This window comes from Dromaius novaehollandiae, chromosome Z (assembly GCF_036370855.1).
Source record: "Dromaius novaehollandiae isolate bDroNov1 chromosome Z, bDroNov1.hap1, whole genome shotgun sequence".
Classification (NCBI taxonomy): Eukaryota; Metazoa; Chordata; class Aves; order Casuariiformes; family Dromaiidae; genus Dromaius; species Dromaius novaehollandiae.
Window position 1 is genome coordinate 15,102,066 of NC_088132.1, and position 12,866 is coordinate 15,114,931.

Here is a 12,866-nt window from a genome sequence, read left to right on the forward strand (position 1 = left end):
CAAAGGGAAAATCCTGTGACATCTGCTAGTAACAGCCTTGTGTCTGGAAGGTCTGATAGTTGTGTTCTGAAACACTAGGCTGTAGGAAACCCTTCTTGAGCTAAAATGCACTTTACCAAGCTTTCTGTAACTACCAATAAAGGCTCTCTGAAGACTACTAGGTTAAACAGATGTCATATGCTGTTGGGTTAAAACCCTGCTCCAATGAGTTTTTTCCATTTTTTCATTTGCTGGAATTAAAAACCTTATCCCAGACTTTTTACATCAAATACAGCACTCTGTCCTTGTTAGCTGGTTCTTACTTTTGATAGAATCAAGTGGCGTCCTCCCATACCTCCACAGGGAAATGATTTTTCACTCTTTTCTTCAATGCAGGTTGTTCAGAGAGGAGTATAGCAAGTTACAGTCACTGAGTGTTGAAAACACGATTAGTATGGTGAGAATCTTTAAAAAATGATGCCCAACATCCAGCCAGGAAACGACTCCTCCTCTCATCAGTTATTCTGCTCTGCCAGGTTCATTCAGGTGTTGAATTATGAAAGGTGGTTCCATGTTACTTAGTCTGTTCTCCTTGAGATCTGTGATCTGGATGCTTTAGTGTCAGCAGATGTTACTTTTGGCATGCAGGTTTTGTAGATTCTGGTTAAATGTATACAGATCAGTTGTTCAAAATTTACCTTATTTTTGTCCCAGGAATTATACTTATTTTAAAGCACAAATCAAAAGCTTGCAAGCCTTCTTCGCTATCTACTTATGTTGTAGTGTCCATTTATATATTTGGATTAGTGGCTGATAGAGGGTTTCATCCAGTGTGCAAAAATGTTTCATTGTCACAAGTATATGTCAATTAATGGATACCTTTATGTCTTCAGAGGCTTTTTTTGTTGCATTACTTGAATCCTTATATGAAGCAGACCAAGTTCCTGTTGTTATCTTCAGTTTTACAGATGCAGAAAAATGCAGAAGGGCTGCAGTGCCTGCAAGTACCCACAAAGCCTGTGGTCAGGATTAGCAGACAGTGATTTGTGAGGCACCATCTGGAGACTACTGCTCTGCATCCCACACCTGCAGCTGGCTCCTCTTCCCCTCGCCCTCAGAGACACAGAGCTCTTCGGCTTTCGGTTTATCTTTGCTCTCACGGGCTGCTCTGTCTTATGGTTTGTTTGTTTTTCAGATGGTGAAGACAACCAAGTAGCGCAGAGTTTGGGCCTTTTATGTTTGAAATTTGGGGTAGGGAGGATGGTTATAAAGGGAGAGCAGTATTACACCAAGCTCTTGGAACCAGGGCAAGTGCTCTGTCTTGTTCCCTACACTGACCAGATGAACTTGCCCATGGTTTAGCCATCATATCGTGCCTAAGTAGAGGTGCATGAGAGCCTCTCCCATCCATATGCAGAGAGCCTCCCCCATGCATATGCACTTGCGGAAGCTGGTATGGTGTGACGTGAGCCCAAGCCAAAGCTGTCAGAGCTGCCATCTCAGTGTTTTTGTGCCAGCAAAAGCTGTGTGCAGCTGTCTGGCAGCTGGGGCCGGAGTCAGGGAACTGTATGTTTGCAACCATGCATCATTGCAGCTTGTCAGGAAGAGGTATTCTACAAGTAGTAAGTTTTCAGACTCTGCCCTAGCAGATGACTTGTTAGTCCAAGGAAAGCAAAATGACTATGCATTGCCTGCGTACATTTGGCTGACATGCGTGCTGCTGTACCAGCCACCTTGGCAGCCCCTGCAGGCACCAGGTGGTTCCTGTCCTATCCAAATGAAAATGCATTGTGCTGGCTTGGCTTGTAGCTACTCCATTCTAGGTATTAGCCTACTTCTCTCGATCCTTGAGCTTTTCAAAGGCTGGGTTACCCTCTGAGTTAAGCCTGCAGATGCATCCCAGTGTCTTTCACACGCACACACACACATATACACATACACACACATACACACAAACACACACAGAGTTTTTGGGCAGATACAGGCCTAATCACTTGCCAGTTTAACATCCTGAACCACTTAGTCTTCTCTGTCTGCAGACAAGCCTGATTATCATGTTCTTTGTCTAGATTATCTTTCAGCTTTATGTTTGCACAGCACCTGGCTCAGTGGAGTCCTGAAATAAGATGGGTTGCCAAGCACAGGAAGTTACTGTTAGTGATAAATACTGCTAGTCTAACCTGTGTTACCATTTTTGGTTTCATTTGAGGGGGGCTGGGGCTATTGCAAAAAATTTAAACCCATTTATAGTAATAAATCCTGTGCCAGTTTGTATCTTATTTACTTTTTAAACTCTGAGGAATGATTTCAGAGAAAACCTATGAGCACTGTGTCTTGATCCCCAAATGGGGCTTTTAGCACTGTAACTTCAGTGCAGCAGATGAGAGCACAACGCCAAGATCACTCAGCTGAGTGAAGAGACTGCATGGTCAGAAAGCTGCACCATGAAGTCAGTCAGTGCTGTTGCTGAACATAGGCTTTCACTGCCAGTGTGAGAGCACCCTCATCATTTTAGCCCTGAAGAGCCTTCTGTCCCTGGTGGTTCCCCAGGCAGTCTAGGAACTCCAGATCTCTGCAGGGAAGGACAAATGCCATCTTAATGGCAAATGAAGTTTGGAACTGGGTGAGGGATATTTTTCCTTCTCAAGGAACCTCCTAGGACTTCAGAAATACTCTCTTTCCGTGCTAGTCCTTCTCAGACAACCTGAGAAGGCAACAACAAGCCCTCAAGGGAAAGATTCTCCCACCACAAGCTGCCTGTGTCCCTCTGCCCTACTCCATCCAGGCCTAGGGTCCAAAGTTGACTTGTGTGCTGCAGGAGAGAGCCTGGAGTCGTGCTCATGAAGGCAGCTTGCTCTCAGTCTTCCCTGATGGAGCTCCTCCCCTTTGAATAAATGGCGAGATGGTCACTGGAACAAGGCCTGGAGCCTGGGGCTTTCACAAACCAGGGAAGAGCCAGACCCACAAGGCCACAACACCAGGCTTGCTCCAAGTCAGTGACTATTCATTGTCTGTCCAAACGGCGTCGGTTCCAATGGGGGAGGTTGAGCAAAAATGGCTCTTCTGTGCCAGTGAATGTTTTTACGCATGGTCAGGACAGATGTAATGCCAAGCTGACACGACGTGAGGGGGTTACAGCTCTCAGTAATTCACACCTGAATTGAATTACTACAGGGCTTTTCCCTTGTTCACAGGACACAAATATCCAGCAGATGAGAGTTCACTGACAGTTCTGTCCTATTCAGTATGCACTGTGCGTACATGCAGACACTTCATTATAGATCTCTTTCTCTCTCACTTTTGATAGTTCTAGCAAGGGAAGCTAATCTCTAGCCTCATCCTCCCTCCTCTGTTTTAACCTGTTTTTTCTTTCCTGTAAGCTATTTCTTGCAGTACTGATTTCAAGTAGGAGAAGAGAATATACCTATGGGATTTCCTAATGCATGCAGTATACTGTAAATTGTACAACCTTCTCTCTGACAGCCACACTGATTTCAGAAATATCACTGTAAATAATAATTACATTGAATTACAAAATGCACCCTGAAGTCCTCAATAAATATGTCATGTTTTCAATACTGAGACCATTTTCACAAGGAACAAAGCCACCACTGTGACTCATTGCTGGGCCTTACCTGCCTGGCATTTAACGTATTATTTGCCACCTAGCTGTCCTCTCTCTCATAAGGTTGGTATTTCACATAAGAGATGGGAATTGTGTCTTTAATTTTTTTGTGTTCAGAGTCTGTAGAGAATTTGGAAGTGAAAAGAATTCAAAACTCAGACGAGGGATGGATCATCCTTTGGCGACTTAGAGATTCCAGGTGCAGGTTGATGCACTGAAATATGTTACTCTCCTTAGCAGTCAGATGATGATGAACAAATGAGCCACTGTGCTCTGCTTTGTTCTAACCTGGCAGGGGAAGGGTGAGAATTTCTAATCACGCAGGGGAGCATTCCTTGCAACAATACTGTTTCTTTCAAATGCTGAGCACATCTTTGCTCTTTTTGCTTCATTCTGTGTCCAGGTTTTGGGGAGAAATTTGACATTCATTAGCTGTGGTTTTCCTCACTTAACTGAAGTGTAAAAAGAGACACAGAAAGGTGAAGTGCTTTGCTGAGATCATCTAGGTATGTGCTGGCAGAGTTCAGACAAGAACCCAAACCTCCATGTGCCGGTGGCCCAGTCAACTCCCTCCCCTTCTCTTTGGTATGTGCTGAGGGTGCCACACTGGATTGTACTTATTCTCTGTGCCTAGCAGATCTCAGAGGTAAGGTACCTCAAAAAGGAATAACCTTTTTTTCCGATATATCTTTGTCACTGTGTGACCCTCTCGTCTCATAGTGTAGAAACATGTGCATGTATTTACATTTGATAAATTTTCTCATATCTGTGGCAGGGTGAGCTTAGTCATGCCTTCTGGATTAACTGTAAAGCAGAACACATCCAGTGCTCTATAAACATACATTTGCAACACTGCAGTAGTGATATTAACATTTAATACACACAGCTCTGCTGTCTGTCATACAGCTTTAAAGCTTATAGTGCCGTTGCTCTTTGGTCACAAACTGCCCTGGAGCACATATGAACAGTGGCACAAACCACCTCAGACAGCTTACATTATTCTTTTTTCAAATTTTCTTTTCTTCCCAAATGTCTTTTAATATCCTTTCCTAAGGCACCAATGTCTGCTTTTAAAAACATGCCAGATATAAAGGTAGAATGGGGAAATTCACTGCAAGAGAGCTGAGAGAGTTTTAGTAGGACACACAACTCCATCTGGAAGAGTAAGAGTAAAAATGCCTCCAAAGATTTTTTTTTTTTTGTAAGATATAAACGCTGCTCTGAAGTGGTTTTGGCCCTGAGAGTTGTAGTGATGTTTCTGGACACCATGTATCTGGCTTGAGGTATCAGTTTCCAAAGAAGCTTAGCAGTACATTAACTAGCCCAAGAAAGGTCTGAGATGATTCCTCAAGACAGAGTCAAACTACTCAAGGCCTATATGCTAAGGCAAGAGACACTTTAATTGCTTACAGCATTTATGCCTGCTGTCCTTCTGGTCTTTAACACACTCCTGAAAAGTCCCACTGAGCCAAACATTCACTTATAAGCAGCAAGAGTAGTATGTGCTAGATCTCGTGCACACACTGCAGCTTTGTGAAGTGCTGGGGCACGAAATCCCCAGTGTGGGTTGTAGGACCTGTTCCATCCAGAGCGCTGGGACCTGTCCCAGGGGATGATAAGTCCTATAGTGGGGTACAGCAATTTCTTCAGACCTAATTACAGAGCTCTGTAGCACACCAAAAACAGACCAAGAGCCCTATTTCTGTTCTCTGGTACCCGTGAAGCATGAAGACAGACACGAGTGCACATACTGCAGTGGAAATGCAAAATGGCTTAAGGTGAAAATCATCCATAGTGTAGCTCTTTATTGCTCCTCAGCCTGTACCCGTATGATTCAAAAAGACTTCTTAAACCTTTACAAACTTAAACCTATGCAGATCTGAAGATTTCTCTTCTTTGTGTACAGAGTGCCCAGGATTTGCCATGGAAGATCAGGACTGAATATGGTGTGGGGCATACTTCCCTGTCACCATTTGTCCCAGTCTAGAGCAGGGGAGAGAAGGGCGAGGAGAAGTGAGAAATGCATTTGTTTGCTGAGTTATTACCTAGTGTGGCCTGAGGCACACAATTCTTACTTGGTCCTTCACAGCCAACATGCAGAAGTCATAGTCCTGCTAGAGAGCTGACAGAGGCCATCTCACAAAAATGAGTCATCCAAACTTTTTGTTCGCTCTCAGCTATGCTGTAAGTCATTCCCATGCTTTCTGGGATTGCTTTGCCCCAGTCTCTAAGTGATGGGCTCACTGTTCCCCTGCAGATACCAAGAGGCATATAAATAACAGGAGGTAGCAAAGATCAGGCCTGTACCTCTGGCTTTGAGGAGGATGTCTCTGATATCTAAGTTTTCCCTGCAGAGCATAGGCTTGTTACACGCAGCTATTGGAGCTGCATGGAGGACATTCAGATCTCCTGCAAGCATCTTCTTCACTGAGCAATCATGAAATACCACATTGTTTCAGCACTAAAAAGGTTCAGAGAAGAAAAACAGCAGCCAAAGCCCCCATGAGCACTGAAACAACATGTAAGTAAGGACTGTAATTTCCAGAGCATATATCAAAAGTGAGATCTCACAGAAGGTTACTCCAGCTGTCCAGACAGCTACTACCAGCACTACCAAGAGGAAATCCTGTTTCTAATTGTGATCTGGCTTAAAGACTCCGAGATGGTGGTTCTTGATGCATTAAAGAAAAATATTATAAAGAGCACATGAAAGGAACATAAAAATAATCTGGCTATAATCAGAGATTTTTACAAAGTTCTAAAATGGCAAGTGGCATTCAGGAGTCTATTAAAGCAAGTTTACATCACAAGCACAAGCCATATCAATTGCAAAAGCCAATGCTGTTGGTGCAGGAAGAGTGAGTCTCCTCCAGAAACTTGTTCATTGTCATCAGGAAGAAAATATATGCTTGTCCTATCTTTTGACTTTCCTCAGAACAGCTGTATCACCAAATGTAATAATTAAAAAAAAAGGACAATGAGTAGCCAGGCAAGTTTTCCTCTGTTGTGGAACAGGCAACATACTCATGCATCAGACTGGCCTCCATTTAGTTTTGCAGCAGTCTGCAGTGATGTGTATCTTTACAGAGATCACCATCAGATACCATTAACCTCTGTAGCAGGCTGGCGGCAGTCATAAAATAATCAAGCACCTGATGAAAGGAGCTCCAAAGTCAGGCCTTCACATGGACTTCACTATCAGATTACAGAATAGCAGCAGTGTAGTGTCACTTGTCAGCCAGTTATGTTTCCTCTGAAAATACGAGTGCATGCACTGGTTGGGAGAGACACAGAGTCAGCAGGGACTTGCACAGATGCAAGGAGACGAGTATAGCAGAAAGCAATCAATATCAGGCCATGAAAATGACACTGTCTCATTAAGGAAAAATACCAGCCACAAGACCATGGGAGATGAATCAAATGCTTGTCAATCTGACTGGGGAAAAGCAGGCAGCACTTTCCCCATGTGTCAGAGGTGGGAAAAAAGGGACCTGAACAACTTGCCCAGAGATGTTTTTGGCAAATAGACACTGCAGCGGGAGGAGAGCGTGTTGGAGCCCAGGCCACGATACATTAAGTGCAAGGGAGCAGGCAGTAACAGAGGGGCCTGTGGCTCCGGGCACAGGGCCAGCCCTAGCTGGGCGCTTAGGAGTCCCAGGAGCACTTCAGGGCCAAGCGGTCACTCAGCAGCAGAAACGACTATCCCCCAGGCCTGTGATGGGTGGGAAACACTAAGGCAGCAAAGACTCTGGCTCAGAGACTTCATGCGCCTGACAGCCATGTGCTTCTTGCACTCCTCGTCCAACCAACTTTCTTGCATAGCTTTCAGTGCTGCTCTCAGTGGCAGAAGGATAAATTTAGGTCTAGGGAATGAACACTTGAATTGCATCTTGGACCATTTCTTTCCAGTAAATCCTTGGTTCTGACAAGCAGAGGGAGAAGCCAGCCTCAAATACACAAGTTTGTCATCTGCTGTTTGTCTCCTCTTTTAAGTTTTAGTCAAACTTGCCTACAGCCAGTCAATAGCTGTTCATGTGCTCTCTCTGCCATTATCTGCCATTTGTCATTACTCAACAGTTTTTCTGGTCATCGTATTTCTTTACCAGGTTTAACGTTAGTTGCATAATTTCTGTGGATGATTGTAACCTGGATCCATCCATCCCCATTTGGATTTCTTTCACAGAACAACTTAACACAACAACTACTTATTGGAAGTGCTTATCAGCACCGTGTATAGACAGTCCCAGAACCAAACCACAGAAGTTCACAGCTGGTTGAAGGGTTTCTGATTCTTACAATGTCTGGATGTGAGTTTGTAGGTTTAGGCCTATCCTTCTTGAAAAAGCAAGGTGGCAGAGTAGGAAAGGGAAAAATAAGGAGTGGCATGTTCCTCCAAATTCTCACCCCAGCTCCAGACTCAGCGTGGGTGTTGTGTCAGAATGATGCCAGACACAATAGATTGTCCCTGTGGTGACACCTTTCCCATGCACTCTGCTGTGCTTGAGTGAACAGCAAAGTAATTAGCATGTCATCACTCAACTTCACAACGAACCCTCTCTTCATGTAAATAGTGATCCTGCCTCTCAGACCTATTATTTCAAGCATCACTGCTTTGTTTTGTACTAACTGCAAGTGTTTGAAATAGAGATGTTCTCCTTTAACTACATTAAGCACAGGCAGCTGTCCCCAGGAAAAGCACTGCGTTGAAAGGTAATCATAACCTGGCACAGTTTAATAACTTTTTAAATAGCCAGCATATAGTAAGAGGTTACCTTCCAGCAGTACAGCTAGACTGGAGGAAATCAGGTGAGGTCCTGTCCTCCCCACACAGAGCAGCAGGCTTGAGGATCTGAGCAAGATGCTGGAGGCCTTTGATGAGTTTTATATAGTAAAATAAGGAACTGCATAGAGCTGGGTTAAGGATTAAGCTTTCAGTCACTGCAGAAACATGCCCCATGGGCTTACATTCACCTCACTCTGAGCTGCTCCCAAAGTACACTGACAGCTTGGGAACAGGTTTTTAAAAGCAACAGATTTATTCAAAAGCCATAAATAAACCTCCAGCCACACTGTGTGAAACTGCTTCCAGCCAGCCTCCCTTTCCACAGATGCAGGAGTAGAAGGCAGAAAGAAGCCAAAAGCACAGAAAGCGCTACAGGTTTTTCTACAGGGCTTTTTCAAATAAAATCTTGCACAACAGCCTATCCTTCACCTACCAGCACATCTGGGTAATGAGCTGGCATATCTGGGGTAGGTTCTTCCAAGCTTTGCTTTGTGGGCATGGTTTAATTCAGCTCCTCAGAGATCAATGTCTGATGTGGTTCCCTGTCAGATTTTGTAAATTGTGAAGCCTCTCGACAGGACATTAAGGACTCAGAAGCTTATTGGCAGCTGTCCTGGGGATAAATAAAGGTCCTCAGCCATCAGTCAGGGGCCTCCTCAGCAGTAGTAGGACGTTTTTCCATCCCTGTTCAGACTGTATCTCTGGGAAGGGCCACTCTGACCACCCCTCATCCACTTCTGGGATGTCTGGCTGGTGCAGTGGGAATGGTGTGTGATTCTCTGCTCCATTTCTGTATCCAAATCCTTTCCTTTGTGCCCTCTGTTTTCTCTCTCCATTTCTTTGTTCATTATCTTTCATCTCCCCCTTCCTCCATAGCTGCCCAGCTCCTTCTCTTGCCCTAGCATTAGCACCAAAAAGAAAAACTTTTTTTTTTCCTATCAGAGGACAAATTAATCAGGAAGATGCACAGTTCAAGACAAAGGTTTTCCTGTAGAGCAGAAAAATGTTCAATAATTAGGATAAAGTATTTCACTGTGGCTCTGCAGACCCTCCCACATTTGGGACTAGGGTTGCTGGCTGAGGCTGGGAGGTATTTCCCTGTCCCCTGGCCTGCTTGTCCATCCAAGCAGAGTTCTAGGTGACATTTTCCTATGCTTTAGACTCCCTTGTGAAGATACAAGTGTAGGGATTTTCAGCTATCTCCTTACTTTTTCCTTGGTGAACTGCATACCTGGCTAGTTTATTGTTTTTTCTTTTGCTTACATGAGAGTGCTCAGTCTAGGTCATGGGATGCGCCAACATCCACTATGGACATCTATCTTTGACAACAGTGACTTCTTCTCAATCCATGTGTGCTGAATAACCCATCTGCAATGAAAATTGCAATTGCTCCTAGTCTACAGTGGCAGTCAGAGAGCCCCAATCCAGCAGTATTGATGACTGCCTGATGATTTCAGACCTGATCTGCTCAATACTATTTAGTAAGTGATTAAGCTTCCCTAAACGCTTATATAATTATATAATTATATATAGTTCAGGTAATACAACAGCCGTATCACCTGAATTATTCACCTATTGTAATTCAGGCCCCCCCCCCCCCCCCAGGTCATCAGATTTGTGAAGGGATAACAAATGGAGGAAAAAAGCACATGAGATGTTTTCATAAGTGATCTTACACTGTTTTCATTCTCCCTTCTCATTCATCTTTATGAGTCTGTAGGAAACGTGGAATACAAATGCAAGCTTTTTTCCACAAATGAGAGCTCTGCCTGTGTGCAAGTGTATTTCTGCAAGCTCTGGCTCTGGACTGCCTATATGTGGAGTCTCTTTTTAGGGAAGCTTAATCACTTACTAAATAATATTGAGCAGATAAGGTCTGAAATCAATGCTCTGAATAATTGAAAGTCTGCCAAAGAATGGAAAGCTTTACTTAATTGAATTAAATGTATTCCTTACATTAGCTTGAGAAAACATTTTCCTGGAGAAGAACTAAAACATCACTTCATTTCAAGTTAAACCCAGTGGATTAAACACATCATGCCAGATACTCTGCTGACTCCATTCTCTTGTACGTTCGGCTATGAGGAAGATACTTCAGAGTGAAAAGTATGTGAAGATACAAACACACATACTGACTCTGGGTAGCACTCTTTTCCATTTAACAAGAATGTCCAGCTCCCACTGCATCGTTCAGACTGAGGAGTTTTGTAGGAGTACATTGTATTAATAATCCATCCTGAAGACAGGATGAAGAATGTTAAAACATCAGGTCTGTCTGCTGTAGTGTGCTGATGTGCCCAGTGCCACCCTGATAAGGAGAGATTTACACACATCCGCTTTTGTTTGTGCTAAAGGCAGCCATTCTTCATTGTGCCAAGGTTTTTCCAAAGTATCTATCAATTATGAGTACTCAACCTGATACATTTCAGAAAAGCGTGAAAGACCTCAAAATCAGGTCCCCAAAGTCCTCTCAGCCTGGTCACCTAAGAAGCACTCAGCTAGACAGTATTTTGGAAATATTGAGCATAATACTGTAGCCTGCCAGGGTGAGACTATGCCTTGCATCATAGATACCTTCGATGTATCAATGGTGGGTGGGGAGGAAATGCAAAATAAATGCCTGCAATTAACAGCTAGCTCTGAATGAACCTTGACCTCATCTGCTTTAGAACCCAGAATAAGGAGTAATGCTGCAACAAGCCTAAGCCCTCCCTCCACCCCAAGATCTAATAAAATCAGGATTTGCTAACTGCTCTGATTTTGCAATATAAGAAGCATTTTGAAGGAAACTGTTTTAGATGCAAGGACAAGAAATACCCATCTGAATAATGTATGCTTGGCTGGAAGTCTGCAGGAGCTAGCTTCTCATCTGAGGCAGAACACAGCCCAGTATATAGGTGAGAAACATGTCTGGAAGCATGAAGCTCTGGGCCTAACTGTCCAGTACACTACAGAAGCACAGTGCTGCTAAAAATCCCATCTAACTGGAATTTGGGGTGTCCTGGCACAGAACAGACTGCCTGCTTTGGCTAGAAATGGGTCTGTGCCATGGGTGCAAAGGGAGTGCTTCTTTGTCCCAGCAGTCTTTACTCAGAGGGACATTTGGGCTCTTGGTAGCCCATTCAAACCACTATGATTGATGCCAAGGCCAAAGTTCGTGTTTAATGCTCTCTGACCTGAGAAAGGTATTGTAAAGTCTCCTTTGTGCTCAGCCTTGAGGCTCAGAGCCAAGCCCTCAGGATAACGGGACAGCCAGGCAGCATCACCGTGCATCAGTTGCTCAGCGGCTCCCACTCAAGCCAAGCTCCATTGACCTCAGTTGTGGACTCTTTCAAAAAATGCAGGCAACTTGCTCCCCCAGAAAATTTGCTCATAGCGGAAATAGTGAGTGCCTATCTTGTAACATCCTGGTATTGTTTGGGTAGATGATCTTTGAGTATGGGCTCTCTCAGGTCTCCCCGTGAAGTTCCTTTTTAAGTAGCAAACATAGACAGGAGGGTTGCCACTCAGGCAGACAGGGCTGAGATAATGGCCTTACTCTGCCCCTGACCAGCCTTGAGGCATTGGGCAAGTTATGTCACACCTCTTTTTGTCTCGTCTTTTTGCCTTCCATTAGGACCTGCTTCAGGAGGGGAATTGTCTCCTTCAGATAAAACACCTGCTAATACGAAGCTGGTCTCAGTAAAGGACATTAACCACAGCTGAAATATGGATAATGATATCCTGAGCCAAAAGCATCTAATGAGCTAAAAGAAATATTGTTAGATAAAATATAGATTTCAGGATCATAGTTTCAAAGAGCTAATAGAAGAAAAGGGACATCACTACTGAAGATAAAGTTTGGCTAATAAGCAAAGATTCCTTTTGACAAAAACTGACAACTAAATATCAAATGTTCTTCCCCATATCCAAGTCATTTTTATAACAGTTCAGTTTATAACAGTTCACAGTTTGCAAAGGTGATATTGCCTTTATTTCAGAAGAAACACTGCTTGCAAGTGAGAAAAGAGACATCAAATTGCCAAACTCAAGGACATCAGACAAAGGAAAATGACATGCTGTGAGACAAAATCAAGACAAACTTCTTCCAAAAGCACTTGGTAATATTTTTTTCTCTCATTTCACTTACTTTATGTCTCTATAAAAAAACTTGTAGTACCAGATGCACTGTGAGCATTTGCTCTAAGGTATTGATTGCCACTGCAAGAGAACAAGAAAGGACAATGAACAGGATAACTCAAAGCCTGTTGGAGGATTTATGACACCTTCCATTCCTGGGGATTTACTCAATTTTCACATATAGAATATTCAGTTGCTTGCAGAATTTGTAAAAGGAATTGTCTTCCCTTTGGGGATATTGGATGTAAGCTAAATACTTTCCTAGGATATGTACTGACTGTTAAAGACAGAATAGGCAAGACTGGAGGGGTGCCATTTAGTTGCAGACATGGTTCTTAGTGCCATGGCACCGTTTGGGGT

At 43.5% G+C, this 12,866-nt stretch overlaps 1 protein-coding gene across 1 annotated transcript in view; it reads left to right on the top strand.

Annotated features, from left to right (window-relative positions):
- The window catches only part of INIP (INTS3 and NABP interacting protein), a 39,935-nt gene that overhangs the window by 18,298 nt on the left and 8,771 nt on the right, over positions 1-12,866 (top strand). The window contains exons 5-6 of the transcript XR_010386160.1: positions 940-1,157; positions 12,368-12,487. The gene's annotated coding sequence lies outside the window, so the exon portion shown is untranslated. The remainder of the gene's footprint in view (positions 1-939; positions 1,158-12,367; positions 12,488-12,866) is intronic.